Source organism: Mus caroli, unplaced genomic scaffold (genome assembly GCF_978045245.1).
Source record: "Mus caroli unplaced genomic scaffold, Mus_caroli_1 scaffold_5, whole genome shotgun sequence".
Lineage (NCBI taxonomy): Eukaryota > Metazoa > Chordata > Mammalia > Rodentia > Muridae > Mus > Mus caroli.
In genome coordinates this window covers 80419674-80436851 of record NW_028227260.1, presented here as the reverse complement: position 1 = coordinate 80436851, position 17178 = coordinate 80419674, and the positions used below count along the sequence as shown (strand labels likewise).

The 17178-nt window shown below is 37.2% G+C and overlaps 1 pseudogene; it reads left to right on the top strand.

The window, feature by feature from the left end:
* Positions 1 to 14840: 14840 nt before the first annotated feature.
* Positions 14841 to 15298, top strand: LOC110286269 (protein jagunal homolog 1 pseudogene; annotated as a pseudogene).
* Positions 15299 to 17178: the final 1880 nt, after the last annotated feature.

The window sequence follows — 17178 nt, the reverse complement described above, 5'->3', positions numbered from 1 at the left end:
GTGGTTTAGTCCCAAGGAAATCTGGGGGTACTGGTTAGTTCATATTGATATTCCTCCTATGTGGCTGCAAACCCCTTTAACTCCTTGGGTTTTTTCTCTAGCTCCTTCATTGGGGACCCTGTTCTCTGTCCAATAGATGACTGTGAGCATCCACTTCTATATTTTCCAGGCAATGGCAGAGTATCTCAGGAGACAGGTATATCAGGATCCTGTCAGAAAGCTCTTGTTGACATCTGCCATAGTGTCTGGGTTTGTTGTTTTTTTATGGGATGGATCCCCAAGTGGGGCAGTCTCTGGATGCTACATCCACTTCAGTAGTGACTTGCTCGACAGGTTTAGAAACCTGGAAGCAGTCCCAAGATGAAGAGTTTCACCAAAACTTTGTCTTCTGGAACTGTGGCATCCCATAGCATCTGTGTGCTTCCTTTCAATATTGTTTTGTTATAGGTGCCTCCAAGCAATGGCTTGCCAAATACCTAAGCAAAATAGAACTTTGCTTCCTGGCCTTCATCAATACCCTAGGTAGTCCTTGAGCCAACCCTGGGCTTGTAATTTAGTAAGAATGTTGCCTATTCAATGACATTCAGAATTGCCTCTAGTATTGTAAGAGAGATAGTGAAAGAAATCAGGCATTACTATCTACTATATAAAGTTAGAAATCTCAGGTCAAACTTAGCAAAGTAAGTTTAGAATTCTTATTATAGTTATGTATGGCAGACTACATTACTTATTAGTAGAAAGTCCCTCCCCCCGCCCCCACACACTATCACTTAGAATAAAAGCCAAGTCGCTCCCATATACAGGAATTTACAATGGTTTAGGAAGTAGATAGGGCTGTGGTTTTAGAGTATTGCATTATTCATGACAAGGTTAGCTAGAACTGAACTCCCTAATTAGAACCATGACTTGTGTGTGAAAGTTCTTGCCTAGGGAGTGTAAGGACCTCACACTTGGCTTCTAAGAATATAGCTGACCTTAGATAAAGCTGACTTTGTCTCAGTTGTTTTATTGTACAGATCCTGCCAGTCTTTGTGCTTACATTCCTCTGTTTTGTGTAAGAGTCATTAAGCATCCAGTAACCTCATTTGTTCCTTGCCGATGTGTCACCTAACTTCTCTATTTTCTTCTGTATAAAAAGTTTGATGCTCGATTTGACAAATTACATTCAGAATCAGCATACTCTCTCCTGTCTGTGTCTGTTAATTCTTGCTGACTCTATGCCCATTTTTCAGAGACCCTGATTCACAGGGATTGAGGAGGGCCCACTGAGCCCAGTCTGTGGCATCTGGATGGTGGTTTCTTCAGCCCCTGCTCAAAACTTTGTCTCTATAACTCCCTCCATGGGTATTTTATCCCCCCATTCTAAGAAGGATTCTGAGAATCTGGGCAAATAACCACTTATCAGTGAGTGAATATCATGTGTGTTCTTTTGTGATTGGGTTACCTCACTTAGGATGATATCTTCCAGATCCATCTATTTGCCTAAGAATTTCATAAATTCATTGTTTTCAATAGCTGCGTAGTACTTGATTGTGTAAATGTACCACATTTTCTGTATCCATTCCTCTGCTGAGGGACATCTGGTTTCTTTCCAGCTTCTAGCTATTATAAATAAGCCTGCTATGAACATAGTGGAGCATGTATTCTTATTACATGTTGGAACATCTTCTGGGTATATGCCCCAAAGTGGTATTGCTCGATCTTCTGGTAGTACTATATCCAATTTTCTTAGGAACTGCCAAACTGAATTCCAGAATAGTGGTGTACCAGTTTGTAGTCCCACCAACAATGGAGGTGTGTTTCTCCTTCTCTACATCCTTGCCAGCATCTGCTTTTACCTGAGTTTTTGATCTTAGCCATTTTGTCTGTTGTGAGGTGGAATCTTAGTGTTGTTTTGATTTGCATTTCCCTGATGATTTAGAATGTTACACATTTTGTAGGTGCTTCCCAGCCATTATGTATTCCTCAGTTGAGAATTCTTTGTTTAGCTCTGTACCCCATTTTTAAATAGGATTATTTGATTTTCTGGAGTCTAACTTCTTGAGTTCTTTACATATATTGAATATTAGCCCCCTATCAGATTTAGGATTGTTAAAGAACTTTTCACAATCTGTTGGTTGCTGTTTTGTCTTATTGACAGTGTCCTTTGCCTTACAGAACCTGCAATAAATATACTTGCGATCTAGTTTTTTTTTTTTTTTGTGAAAACAACTCAGTATAATAGGAAGAATATCAAGTCCCCCCAAAATGTCCCCCCATAATTCCTTTAACCTTAAATGTGCTATGGTATGTTATATAATATGGTAAAGAGATGTGCAAATCAAACGAAAGCTACAATTCAGGTGACTTTCAAATAAATATAATATCTTGCATCATTTATACGGGCTGTATATACTCTGAAGGGTCCTTTCTATATACTTGCCTAGCAAGTACAATTGAATGGATTTGTTTTCCAGTGCCAAAAATGTAAATAAATAAATGGAAAAGGGAAGCAGAAGAGGTGAGAAAAGGCAAGGAACTGAATGATGCACCAGGAGAAGAGACTGATATATGTGCTTATCTTTATAATATTGTTTATATATATATATATATATATATATATATAGTCTGGTTTGGTTTGAACTGTAGACAAATAGCAACTTTTTTCTATCAGCATATGCCTAGTCTCCTTTGTGTAGTATTATGCTGGCAAGATTCTTATCAGTTATAAAATGACTTAGAAATATATTCAGTTTCCTTGCTCTGTAGTAATCACTAAATTCATGTCACAGTTTATTTGAAGATTATACACTTCATAAGTGGTCATTGTTTTTTTTATTTGAGCCTGTGATAAATCATTAATAAATAGATATATGGAGAGATTAAGAAATGGGATGTCTTTATGTAGATACCTTACTATTTGCATTGGAACACTAAATACCTTATCTTCCACATTTTTCCATCTTTTTTTCTTTATTGTTTTTTTTTTTAGTTTTACTGAATTCTGGATACGTTTTTCATGATTCTCTCTTTATGAATAAAACCATTCACTGAAAATTTAATTTAAATTGTTATATTCCATATTCTTAGAATATCACATCAGTTTTCAAATATGCTACACTGATATTTACTTTATATTCTCTACCATATATTATTGAAAATATTTTTTTCGGAAAATATACTCTAATTGTAGTTTTATCTCTTTGTACTTCTTCCAGTTCCTCACCATATACCATCCCATTCCATTCCCTTTTGTGTCTCTCATTAGAAAAAAAATGATACCAAAGAGATTTTAAAATAAATTATAACAAAATAAAACACAAGTAACAAAATAAAATGGGACAAAAATAAACAAACCGAAGGAAAATAGCTCAAGAAAAAGCAGAAGAACCATCTATACACAGAGACACACTTGTTCACACAATTAGGAATCCCATAAAATATATAAAGATAAAATTATAGATATTTTAAGAAGTCTTGATATGACACCATGCCACAAGGAAGCTCAAAAGATGCCTTTGAGTTCATTTTATGTTGATCATCTAATATTGGACATGCAGCCTACTTTTAAGAGAAATTTGTTTTGAGAGTCTCTTGAAGAAAACTAAGTTTATATTTTCAGATACATATCAATTGGTGATAGCTTCTGGGTGAGAGATGGAAGAATGTGTTTACTTCTCCTTTCAGCTATAGGACCCCAATCTGGTTTAGAATCATTCATGCCCTGTCAATGCAGCCTCAATCTCTATTAGTTCATATGTGCACCATAGTGCTGTTTTTATAAGTTCCGTTGTGTCATCCATCCTATCTGGCTCATACACTATTTCTGCCTCCTTTTTTAGGTGGGGATTTGGTCTACAGGAAGGGCTTTCAGGGAAACATTCTGTTTAAGACTGAGTGTTCCAAGGTTTCTCATGGTGTGCATATTATTTGCCTGTTGGTCTCTGCATTTGTTCCCATATGCTATAGAAAGAAGCTTCTCTGGTGAGATTGCTGAGCAAGGCACTTATCTCTGAGTTTAGCAAAATGTCATTAGGAGTCATTTTATTGCTATGTTTCTATGTAAAAAATTAGTATATGGTTTTCCCCTAGGCCACAGCACTTTCCAATCTAAGGTTCTTAGTCATTCAAGTAGTGTTGTACATGGGCTCATTCTTTTAGCCTGGGCATTAAATATAATTAGCTATTGGTTGTTTACTCCCACAAACTCTTTCCTCCCACAAGACTTGTGCTACCATTTCAATAGCATATCTTCCTGTCAGTACACAAATGGTTTGTAGCTGGGTTGGTGTTTATGCTTCTCTGTCTTGTGTTATGTTTCTCCTTTGGCAGCATGCAGCTTACATTCCAGTACTAAAAACACTAGTAAGTTGGATTAAAGAGTCCATATAAATACCACCTTATCTTCTCCTTGTTCAATGAGTTCTGTAAGTGTTGTTTTTTGCAATGAAGTCTTCCCAGTTTGTGGAGAGCAGCCACTAGCCATTGCAACAATCTCGGTTGTTTGGTGGTTCCCATTGACAACAAATCACAGCTTTATTTGATGATGAGAAATGTTCAATTGGGCTTACAATGGTTTGAATAAGACTGGATCATATAGGCCCATAGATTTGAGTGCTTGGTCATAAGCAAGTGATGCTATTTGAATATATTAGGATATGTGACCTTTTGGAAGATGGGTGTCACTTGGGATATACTTTTTTTTTATTACGTATTTTCCTCAATTACATTTCCAATGCTATCCCAAAAGTCTCCCATACCCTCCCCCCACTTCACTACCCACCCATTCCCATTTTTTGGCCTGGCGTTGCCCTGTAGTGGGGCATATAAAGTTTGCATGTCCAATGGGCCTCTCTTTCCAGTGATGGCCGACTAGGCCATCTTTTGATACATATGCAGCTAGAGTCAAGAGCTCTGGGGTACTGGTTAGTTCATAATGATGTTGCACCTACAGGGTTGCAGATCTCTTTAGCTCCTTGGATACTTTCTCTAGCTCCTCCATTGGGGACCCTGTGATCCATCCAATAGCTGACTGTGAGCATCCACTTATGTGTTTGCTAGGCCCCAGCCTAGTCTCACAAGAGACAGCTATATCTTACCTGAGGAATACCGAATGGCTGTGAAGCACCTGAAAAAATGCCCAACATCCTTAATCATCAGAGAAATGCTAATCAAATCAACCCTGAGATTCCATCTCACACCAGTCAGAATGGCTAAGATCAAAAATTCAGGTGACAGCAGATGCTGGAGAGGATGTGGAGAAAGAGGAACACTCCTCCATTGTTGGTGGGATTGCAAGCTTGTACAACCACTCTGGAAATCAGTCTGGTGGTTCCTCAGAAAATTGGACATTGTACTACCAGAGGATCCCGCAATACCTCTCCTGGGTATATATCCGGAAGATGTCCCACCCGGTAAGAAGAACACATGCTCCACTATGTTCATAGCAGCCTTATTTATAATAGCCAGAAGCTGGAAAGAACCCAGATGCCCCTCAACAGAGGAATGGATACAAAAAATGTGGTACATTTACACAATGAAGTACTACTCAGCTATTAAAAAGAATGAATTTATGAAATTCATAGGCAAATGGTTGGACCTGGAGGGCATCATCCTGAGTGAGGTAACCCAATCACAAAAGTACTCAAATGATATGTACTCACTGATAAGTAGATATTAGCCCAGAAACTTAGTATAGCGGGATATAAGATACAATTTACAAAACACATGAAACTGAAGAAGAACGAAGACCAAAGTGTGGACACTTTGCCCCTTCTTAGAATTGGAAACAATCACCCATGGAAGGAGTTAGAGACAAAGTTTGGAGCTGAGACAAAAGGATGGACCATCTAGAGACTGCCATATCCAGGGATCCATCCCATAATTAGCCTCCAAAGGATGACACCATTGCATACACTAGCAAGCATTTGCTGAAAAGGATATACTTTTTGATTTCAACAGCACATGGCAAGTGTACAGTCACTCTTTCAGGCAGTGTTTCAAGACATAGCTCTCAGCTACTTCTCTAGCACCATTTCTGCCTGTACCACCATGCTTCCCTCTATGATGATAATGGACTAAGGTATGAAACTGTAAGGAAACCTTGATTAAATGCTTTCTTTTCATAAATGTTGCTTCAGTTATGCTAGGAAGCTTCTACTGTAATATGTTTCTATATGACCCTCATATAGCATTTGACTTTAGCTCTGTGTCCCTGTTATTTCCTCCATTTCATCCACTGATTTGTCCCTTCCTATTTGATCCTCCCAGTCTCATTCCTCCCTTGCACCTCTCACTTGACAAAACATAGTTATTCCATGCTCCCCTTCAAGGGACATATGTCTCTGCCCACTGTTCCCATATTCTTTGCCTAAGTTCTGAGGTTTTATAGATTGTAGCTTGGTCATCATTGATTTAATAGCAAACATTCACATGTAAGTGTATGCATAAAATATTTTCCTTTCTGCGTCTGAAATTCCTTATTTGGGATCATTATTTTTCTAGTTCCATCCATCTAACAGAGAATCCTATGATTTCATTTTTTAAGCAGCAGTGTAATATTACCTTTTATAAATCTATCATATTTTCTTAATTTATTCATCTGTTTATAGACATCTAGGTTGTCTCAAATGTCTGGCTTAATATGAATAGAGCAGCAATTAACATGATTCAGGAAGTGTATATGTAGTATGATGAAGCATTTTTTGGGTATATGACCAAAAGTAGTACAGCTGGATCTTGCAGTAGAACAATTCTATTCTTTCTGAGGAAATGTCACACTGATTTCCATGGTATCTGTACAAGTTTGCACTATGGTCAGCAATACATGAGTGCTGCCGCACTCCACATCCTCACCAGCATGAACTATTATTTGTTTTATTTTATCTTTATTATTCTGAATGCTGTTAGATGAAATCTCAAATTACTTTTAATTTGCATTTTTGATGACTAATGTTGAACATTTCTCTCTCCTTTTTTTGTATTTTCTAATTTATTTTTCTGTCACACATTTGTACTGAAGTTTGCCCTCCATCCCCCTCTCCCAATCCTCCCAGTTACCCTCCTCTATTTCCTTTCATAAAAGAGAAGGCCTCCAAGGGATATTAACCTAATAAGGAATAACAAGTTTCAATGAAACTAAGAACAAATCCTCAAATCAGAGCTGGATAAAGCATCTCAGGAGGAGGAAAAGGGCCCCAAAAAGCAGGCAAAAGAGTCAGAACACCCACAACTCTGACTTGTAGGAGTCCTAAAGGCACACCAACACAAGCATAACACATATAAAGTGGACATGAGCCAGACTCATGTATTCTCCATGGCGATTGCTTCAGTCTATGGGAGTCAGTGCTCTTAGGCCCTGAGTTTACTTTTTTAAGAATTTTCTGTTTAGTACTATACTCATTTAAAACTGAGGTTATTGTTGGGCATGATCTCAGCGGAGGGTCCCAAGGTCCCCAGAGGATTCTCCATGCTGCAGGCACCCTAGCAGACCCAGGGTCTTGAGATCACTGGTGAGTGGCATGAAACATCATTTCTAAAAAAAAAAAAAACAAAAAAAAAAACAAAAAAAAAAACCAAACAAACAATCCAAACCAAACCAAACCAAACCAAACCAACCAACCAACCAACCAACCAACCAAACAAACAAACAAACAAACAAACAAACAAACAAAAAACCAGAGGAACAAAACACCCAGGGAAGGAGTTACAGAGACAAAGTTCGGAGCTGTGATGAAAGGATGGACCATTTAGAGACTGCCGTATCCAGGGATCCATCCCATAATCAGCTTCTAAATGCTGACACCATTGCATACACTAGCAAGATTTTGTCTCTTGTGAGACGATGCCGGGGCCTAGCAAACACAGGAGTGGATGTTCACAGTCAGCTATTGGATGTATCACAGCGCTCCCAATGGAAAAGCTAGAGAAAGTACCCAAGGAGCTAAAGGGATCTGCAACCCTATTGTTGGAACAACATGATGTACTAACCAGAACCCCGGAGCTCTTGTCTCTAGCTGCATATGTGTCGAAAGATGACCTAGTCGGCCATCAATGGAAAGAGAGGCCCATTGGACTTGCAAACTTTATATGCCCCAATATAGGGGAATGCCAGGGCCAAAAGAATGGGAATGGGTGGGTAGGGAAGTGGGGGGCACTATGGGGGACTTTTGGGATAGCATTGGAAATGTAATTGAGGAAAATATGTAATAAAAATATTAAAAATTAAAAAAAAAAAAACAGAGGGTCTTGAGCCAGAAGGAACAGGGACAAAGGACAGCTGGCCGAACAGTGGCTGGGGTTCTTTTAAGTCAGCGCCACCCCTGCATCATCTTGGACGCAATCTCAGCAGAGAGTCCCAAGGTCCCCAGAAGACTCTACACTGAAGGCACCATAGCACACCCAAGGTTTTGATATCAGTGATGAGTGCAATGCAACATCTGTTGCAAAAATCCAAAAGGTCTTGTGCTAGCAGCAACAGGGTCAAAAGACAAAGGCAGGAACTAGCACACCCAGAATCTTGGGATCACTAAGACCAGTCTATGAAGAAGAGCACATGGGTGGCAGAAGCAACAGATATTCTTGGACAGGGTGACTTTGGGCCTTCATTCTCAGCCAGGAGACAGAGCTGAGACCCAGAACCCTGGGTACCTTCCCTGCCAGAGGAGAGTCAGCCTCCAGGGAGTGCTCTGACCCCAGGAATCAGGAGGTAGATCCAAGCTCCAGACTTCTATGCACCTTCCCTACAAGAGGAGAGCTTGCCTACAGAGATTGCTGTGACCACTGGGACTCAGGAGAGAGTTGGTCTTCCAGGAGTGCTGACAGAGGCTAAAAAATCACAGGAGGAATAAACTCCAGCCAGATATAGCTAGATCATCTACAACCAGAGATTATCAGATGGTGAAAAGCAAATGAAAATATCTTACTAACAGAAACAAAGACCACTCAGCATCATCAGAAGCCAGTATTCCAAGCACAGTGAGTCCTGGATACCCCAACACACTTGAAAAGCAAAATTCAGATCTAAAATCATCTCTCATGAGACTGGTAGACGACTTTAAGAAGGGCATTAATAACTTACTTAGAGAAATACAATAGAACACTACTAAACAGGTAGAAGCCCTTAAAGATGGAACACAAAAATCCCTCAAGAAATTACAGGAAAAAGCTGCTAAACAGGTAGAAGACCTTAGAGAGGAAACACAAAAATCCCTTAAAGAATTACAGGAAAACACAACCAAACAGATGATGGAATTGAACAAATCCATCCAAGATCTAAAAATGGAAGTAAAAACAATGAAGAAAACACAAAGGGAGACAATTCTGGAGATAGAAACACTAGGAAAGAAATCAGGAACCAAATATGCAAGCATCAGCAAAAGAATACAAGAGAAGGAAGAGAGAATCTCAGGTGCAGAAGATTCCACAGCAAACATGGACACAACAATCAAAGAAAATAAAAAATGCAAAAAGACCCTAACCAAAAACATCCCGGAAATCCAGGACACAAAGAGAAGACCAAACCAAAGGATCATTGGTATAGATGAGAATGAAGATTTTCAACTTAAAGGGCCAGTAAATATCTTCAACAAAATTATAGAAGAAAACATACCTAACCTAAAGAAAGAGATGCTCATGAACATACAAGAAGCCTACAGAACTCTGAATAGACTGGACCAGAAAAGAAATTCCTCTAGACACATAATAATTAGAACAAGAAATGTACTAAATAAAGATAGAATATTAAAAGTAGTAAGGGAAAAAGGTCAAATAACGTACAATGGCAGACCTATTAGAATTACACCATACATCTCACCAGAGACAATGAAAGCCAGAAGATTCTGGAGAGATTTTATACAGACACTACGAGAACACAAATGCCAGCCCAGTCTACTATACCCAGCAAAACTCTCAATTACCATAGATGGAGAAACCAAAGTATTACATGACAAAACCAAATTCACACAATATCTTTCCATGAATCCAGCCTTTCAAAGGATAATAAAGGGAGAACACCAACACAAGGATGGAAATTATGCCCTAGAAAAAGCAAGAAAGTAATCCTTCAAACAAACCTAAAAGAAGACAGCTGCAAGAACAGAATTCCAAATCTAACAACAACAACAACAAACAGTAAGAAACAATTAATATCTCATAATATCAATGGACTCAATTCTACAATAAAAAGACATAGACTAACATACTGGCTACATAAAAAGGACCCAACTTTTTGCTGCTTACAGGAAACCCACCTCAGGAATATAGACAGATACTACCTCAGTGTAAAAGGATGGAAAACAAATTTCCAAGCAAATAGTATGAAGAAAACAAGGTGGATTAGCCATTCTAATGTCGAATAAAATAGACTTCCAACTCAAAGATATCAAAAAAGACAAGGAGGGGCACTTAATATTCATCAAAGGTAAAATCATCCAACATGAACTCTCAATTTTGAATATCTATGCTCCAAATGAAAGGGCATCCACATTCATTAAAGAAACTATAGTAAAGCTCAAAGAATATATTGCACCTCACACAATAATAGTGGGAGACTTCAACACCCTACTCTCATCAATGGATAGATCCTGGACCAGAATCTAAACAGAGACACAATGAAATTAGCAATCATTTGATGTTTCTCTCTTGTTGATGTGAATAAGTTGTGTAATATTATATAAAGTTTTGTTTATTTTATTAAGACAAGGTATCACTATGCATTCTTGGCTGTCCTAGCAATGATCTAGATAATGATGTAGACCTAGCTGTCCTCAAAATTGCCGAGATATGCCCACCTCTACTTCATAAATACTGAGGTTAACTTCAAGTGCCACTATGCTTGGCTGAGTGTGAATATTTGTTTAGACTTGTACACTTCTAGTTAATTCCACATCATTGTGATTCATAATTTCTGGCACACTTTGAAGGATTTGATTTACTCTTATGTGTTGTGTGTCTTGTTACATTTTTCTGATGTATCTAAGAAGATTATCTGATTTATGGCTTTATTCACACATTCCCATGTTGTTAAGGCAGAATAAGTTAAGGCCATCTGATCTCCTTATATGTCAGACACATAACTAGATTTATATATTAAATTTTATTTTATTTTAATAGAGGATATGTTTGCCCCACACAAATTTGCATACCATATGTATATTGGTCTACAGAAGAGGGCATCAGATACCCTAGGACTGGAGTTGTACATAGCTTTGAGCTACTACATGGGTGCTCAGACTAGAAATATGGTCTGCTAGAAGAGTAGTCAATGCTCTTGACTGCTGAGTCATCTCTAAAACTCTTCTACATTAATTTTTGTTAGATAACATTCGTGGTATCTCTTGATTAACAGAATTTTTTTCCTGAAAGGTAAATGTTCACTATATTAATCTCCTCAGTGTTTATCCTAGTTCTGTAATGTCTACCCTGGGGAAATGTAGTTTCTCTCTGTTTTGAAGGAGTAGGATTTTGACAACTCAGTTCTTAGTGAGTGGATTAACAGATTACCTCAACAATTTACATAATTTTGCATTGTTTCACCTAGGTTATAAATTTGACCTTTGTTATCTCCTTGTTAAGCTTAGACAGTTGCAGCCATAGTTATCAGATATTTCTTCCTGAATAGAAAGTGTATTAAAGTCATGGTTACCTCTTTTGGCTTTTTACTTTTTGCCTTTATGTTTTCCTGGATATCCTGCTATATATTTGATATTTTGAGAATATTTTTTAAAGTTTTAAATATTCAGCAAAAGAGAACTGACCATTTTATATACTTGCCACTTCTACATTTGAAAGTATCAAAACAACTGCTTTTGATATTACATTTTCACTATGTAAACCTTTCAGATACAAACTGTTAGAGAATTATATTAGGCAAGACATGTAGGGAACAGACTGGGGTCATGTCTCAGATGCCTGGACTCATTATCTCTTCACATATTTATATGAAAAAGGAGTATATCTCATTTATCATTCTTGCAATTTGAGACATGAAAATATTGGCCATTTATAATTAATAAATTCTAAGTGGGTAGGAGAATATTTTAAAGAAAAAAGTTCAAACCCATTGTTTTCTGACATCTAATCCCCCCCCCCCGAAACCAACTTGTTTGCCACAGAAAACACAGTTTAACTGACATATTTTCCTTTATGCATGGCAAAGGGCATGTTGCTATGATTTTTCCCAGATGGTTTGGAAAGCATTAACCTGAAATTTTCCTGAACAAAGAGAGTCTTCGACTTAATCTCAGTAATTTCTGATTGAAGAATATGTGTGTGGACCATTCATGTTATTATTGAGAGGATCTAAATTGAGTCCATATGTTTTTACCCTGGGGACATGTTCTATTTGAAATCTCATTCTTAACATCCAGACATTTGAAGGAAGCAGAAAACAACAGACAAATTTACTGAAATTAAACTCAAAAGATGTTCAGTGACCTATATAATAAGCAATCAAAAATAAACAGGATTTTAATTTCTCTAAATGTTCAAGCATGTAATTTTTAAAATTTGTTTTACAATCTAGGCTATTTGATAGCAATTGAGTTGTAATTGCTCAAGAGTATGTTCCAACACAGTTATTAAAGGAATCAATGATTGCCTGAGGTAAATAGATATAATTTAAATCTAGACAAATTAGTTTTCATTGATCCAGTTGACACTACATTTATATATTAATTCTCCTTTTTATTAGCCAAAGGCAGTTTACATAAATTCATAAGCATAACTCCTCATGCATAACAAATGTATTTTAAAACAAATGATATTGATTAATATTGTCTAAGTATCATCACTGTATACTTGTATGAGCAAATGAACTATTTCGTGAAAAATTGTTTTAAAGATTTTACTTGAAAAATAGAACTTAGTGTTTAGCAATATGTGATAATACTTTAAGAAATGTTTCTAATAATTTACAAAATTAAATTTTTATGTTAAACCTGGTTTTTTTATTAGAGTTATTTAGAGAAAAAGAATGAAAAGAAAGAAACTCTATAGATATAGAAAAGAGATTTATTAGAATTATTTACAGGCTGTGGTCCAACTAATCCAACAATGGCTTCCTATGAACAGAAAGTTCAAGAATTCAATAGTTGCTTTGTTTACAAGGTTGGATGCCACAGCTTGTCTTTCGTATACATTGGAGTCCTGAAGAAGTAGGCTCTAATGACAGTGAATGAATGGATTTGCTAGCAAGGTAAGAGAAAGAAAAAAAAAAAAAAAGAAAACAAAAACAAAAACAGCCTTTTCTTTCCCCGTGCCCTTATATAGGCTTCTATCAGAAGCTCTGTCTCAGATTAAAGGTATGTCTTCCTGTCTCAAGATCTGAATTAAGGGCATATCCTATCTCAGCCTAAAATATCTGGATCAAAATTGTCTTCTTACCTCAAAGATCCAAATTAGAAGTAGATCTTCCTACTTCAAATTAAGCAACAACGGGTTATTGGTATGCCCTCCATTTTTGGATTTCAGTTAATTCCAGATATATGTAGTCAAGTTGAGAAGGAAGAATAGGCATGCCAGTTATTTTGTTTATTTAAATTTTTTCCTCCTGTATGTAAATAATTTATAAAATTAGTCAAAAGTGTATTCTGAAAAGCAGTTGAAGGACTCTTTCAACTGATGATAACTGCTGAGGTATGGTAGTAAACTTTGCTTTATTATGCTCAACTACCAGGTATAATTTATGAAAGGAGAAACATTTATTTTCATCCATAGTTTCAAAGGTTTCAGTATATAGACCAGGCTGTTAAGAACTTGTAGTGGCTTTATCATGGAATACTTTGGTTTCTAGCTGCATATGTAGTAGAAGATGGCCTAGTCAGCCATCACTGGGAGGAGAGGTCCCTTGGTATTGCAAACTTTATATGCCCCAGTACAGGGCAATGCCAGGGCCAAGAAGTGGGAGTGGGTCGGTAGGGGAGCAGGGCAGAGGGAGGGTATAGGGAACTTTTGGGATAGAATTTGAAATGTATATAAAGAAAATACCTAATAAAATGTAAATTTAAAAAAAAAGAACTTGTAGTGGCTCAGCATGATATGGCATAGGAGTTCAGGCTACAGAATTTTCATGGAATCAAAAAACCAACCAACCAAATAAAAATACAGGAAGAGATTATGAACCTAATACATCTTTCTAGGACACTTGTACTGACCAACTTCCTTCCACTACTTCCTAATAGCAAATGACCAACTCTTTACCTTGAGTACCCGGGGAACATTCAAGATCCAGATAATAAAAAAAGGTACTAACATATAATTTCTTGATGTATCATAAGACAATTTTATAAAATTTTCAGAATCTAGTATCCTAAACTCTAATATTATTCTATCTCTGAAATTTAGGATAGTCTCAGTGATGATCTCAGACTGAGAATGTTAAAGAAACCCACAAGCAAAAGTAAATTCTTCTTTCCATTTGAGATAGAATTCTGTAACTTAAAAATAAGTCAGAAATATGAAATAATTCACACATGGCCTATGGGTAAAGAAAATAGAATCATCATTCAGCTTTCAATTAAATAGCAGCACCGGTGTTGGTTTTCTTTCTCTATAATATAGAGTAAAAGATACTTATTCATTAAACATATGTTATAAAAATAGAGGTAGAATATAATATAAAAATAAAATATAAAAAGCATCATGTTTTATCAGAGCAGAAAACCAGTCATTTGACTTAGTAACTATTTGTAATGTAAGACCAAAATAAGGGGTTTGCTGAGGGCTTGGCTGCTGAGTGAGCCAGAAGGTCAGAGTTAGCAGCTTGGGATTTGGTTATGCAATATGCATCTTGTACAGGCCTACAAACAGTCAGAAATTTCTGAACCTGAAATATCTTACCATGACTAACAGATGAGGTGTGGAATGTGACACTCAAGTATGAAATCAAGAAGCTCATCTACATGCATTTCCTATCAGTTTCCAAGAGGAGCATGGGACACTCAAGGTATTTGTGAAATTATCAGGTGGTTATGCCCTACCACTGGGAATATCAATATTTGTTGATCATTGTGGCCTCTCTTTTGGGCCTTCTCTCCTTCCTTCAAAATAACATTAGCTTCTTTGTCGTCTCCATGATCAGATCAGCATGGGGTTCTTTTTTATCTATACCCTCATTGATGGCAACACAGAGATGTGCCCTGCCACACAGCAACTCTGCCATCATGGCAAGTCCTGCCACTTCATGTTTGGTTTTTCTGTTGTCTCTGTTATATACCTGGTGTTTGTACTGGCAGTTCAAGTTCGTGCCTGGCAATTGTACTACAGCAAGAAACTCTTAATCTCTTGGTTCACCAGCACACAAGAGAAGAAGTATAGATGAAGCCTGTTTGATGTACACTTAAAGGTACAACCTAAGTCTCCAACTGAAGAAAATTAAGGAAGCTGTTCAGAATCTTCATAGACTGTAGCATCTGTTACATAGGCACCCAGTGAATACTAGGCAAAACTCTGGCCTACAGTTTTCTGTTACCATCTGATGAGGTGGCAAAGCTACAGAATTTGATTTATTCTTGACTAGATACAACTGGGTGACCAATAGCTGTGAAACACTTTACCTGCTTGAAGTTAAGACCCTCTGGGGTTTAATTGTTCAAGACTGAACCTTATTCTTGCCTTCTCTTTGTCATACTTCCATTCATCACTTCTTCACCATCAATGCAAAAAGAAATCTGGAAAAAAAATCAGTATGTGAAATTCTACTTCAAAAAGACAAAGAAGCTAAAACTATCCAGTGGAATAAAGATAGCATTTTCAACAAACAGTGTTTGTTCAACTGGTGGTCAGGATGTAGAAGAATGCAAACTACTCCATTCTTATCTCCTTGTACAAAGCTCATGACCAAGTGGATCAAGGACCTCCACTTAAAACAGGATACACTGAAACTAATAGAAGAGAAAGTGGGGAGGTCCTCAAACACATGGGCACAGAGGAAAATTTCCTGAAGAGAACATCAATGACTTATGCTCTAAGATCAATAATTAACAAATGGGACCTCATAAAATTGAAAGGCTTCTATAAGTCAAATTAAACTGTAAATAGGACAAAATGGCAACTAACAGACTGGGGAAAGATCTTTAACAATCTTACGTCTGATAGAGGCTAATATCCAATATATACAAAGAGCTCAGGAAATTACACTCAAGAGAACCAAATAACTCTATTAAAAATGGGGTACAGAGTTAAACAAAGAATTCTCAACTGAGGAATATCAAATGGCCAAGAAGCACCTAAAGAAATGTTCAACATTCTTAGACATTAAGGGAATGCAAACCAAAATAAGCCTGAGATTCTACATCATAACAGTCAGAATAGCTAAGATCAAAAACTCAGGTGACAGTAGATGCTGACAAGGATGTGGAGAAATAGGAACACTCCTCCATTGTTAGTGAGATTGCAAGCTGTTACAACCACTCTGGAAATCAGTCTGGTGGTTCTTTAGAAAATTGGAAATAGTACTACCTGAGGACACAGCTACACCACTCCTAGGCAGATACCCAAAAAATGCTCCAACACATAACAAAGACACTATGTTCATAGCAGCCTTATTTATGATACCCAGAAGCTGGAAATAACCCAGATGTCCTACAACAGAGGAATGCATATAGAAAATATGGTTCATTTACATAAAAGAGTACTACTTAGCTATTAAAAACAATGACTTCATAAATATTTTAGGCAAATGGATGGAACTAGAAAAGATCATCCTTAGTGAGGTAACCCAGAAAGAAAAGAACACTCATGGTATGCACTCAATGGTAAGTTGATATTAGCCCAAAAGTTCAGAATACCCAAGATACATTTCACAGACCATATGAAGCTCAAGAATAAGAAAGACCATAATATGAATGCTTCTGTACTTTTTAGAAGGAGGAACAAAATACTCAGGGAAGTTTGAAGGTGGGAGGGTTTTGCAAGGAAGAGAGAAGGATGGGGAGAAGGGGGTAGGATCAGGTATGGGAGGAGAAAGGGATGATATGAAGAGGGTTAAGAATTTTAACAGAGGTTTGTAGCAATGGAGGTTGGAGAACTGTGGATAGCCACCAGCAAGTCCCAGATGCCAGGAAAACAAGAGGCTGCCAGGATCCAACTGGGATGAGATAAGCTGAAATGTCCAACAATGTGCAGGGATAACATGTAAAGACCATATCCAGAGGTTAGACAAGTATGCCAGTTGAGGGATAGGGCCACATACTCATCTCC